Source organism: Arachis duranensis, chromosome 9, assembly GCF_000817695.3.
Source record: "Arachis duranensis cultivar V14167 chromosome 9, aradu.V14167.gnm2.J7QH, whole genome shotgun sequence".
Lineage (NCBI taxonomy): Eukaryota > Viridiplantae > Streptophyta > Magnoliopsida > Fabales > Fabaceae > Arachis > Arachis duranensis.
Window position 1 is genome coordinate 74,355,952 of NC_029780.3, and position 741 is coordinate 74,356,692.

Sequence of the window (741 nt, forward strand, 5' to 3'; positions counted from 1 at the left end):
CCAGAGTGGTTCTGTTTAGAATTCTCTGTCTGTTGCTGAGAAGATGATGGAAAAGGCTTGCCATTGCTAAACCTGTTTCTTCCACCATTATTGTTGTTGGAACCTTGTTGAGGTCTCTGTTGATCCTTCCATGAGAGATTTGGATGATTTCTCCATGAAGGATTATAGGTGTTTCCATAGGGTTCTCCCATGTAATTCACCTCTTCCATTGAAGGGTTCTCAGGATCATAAGCTTCTTCCTCAGATGAAGCTTCCTTAGTACTGCTTGGTGCATTTTGCATTCCAGACAGACTTTGAGAAATCAAATTGACTTGTTGAGTCAATATTTTATTCTGAGCCAATATGGCATTCAGAGCATCAATTTCAAGAACTCCCTTCCTCTGAGGCGTCCNNNNTCTCAAGAACTCCTTTCTTCTGATTTGTCCCATTGTTCACAGGATTCCTTTCAGAAGTGTACATGAATTGGTTATTTGCAACCATTTCAATCTGCTCTTGAGCTTCTATAGGCGTCTTTTTCAAATGAAGAGATCCTCCAGTAGAGCTATCCAAAGACATCTTCGACAGTTCAGACAGACCATCATAGAAAATACCTATGATGCTCCATTCAGAAAGCATATCAGAGGGACACTTTCTGATTAATTGTTTGTATCTTTCCCAAGCTTCATAGAGGGATTCTCCTTCCTTCTGTCTGAAGGTTTGGACTTCCACTCTAAGCTTACTCAATTTTTGAGGTGGAAAGAA

The 741-nt window shown here is 40.4% G+C and overlaps 1 non-coding gene across 1 annotated transcript; it reads left to right on the forward strand.

Moving 5' to 3' along the window:
* The first annotated feature begins 609 nt into the window (after positions 1–609).
* Positions 610–717, forward strand: LOC127742326 (small nucleolar RNA R71). Its single transcript, XR_008003514.1, has one exon. It is a non-coding gene; the product is annotated as a small nucleolar RNA R71 (small nucleolar RNA).
* Positions 718–741: the final 24 nt, after the last annotated feature.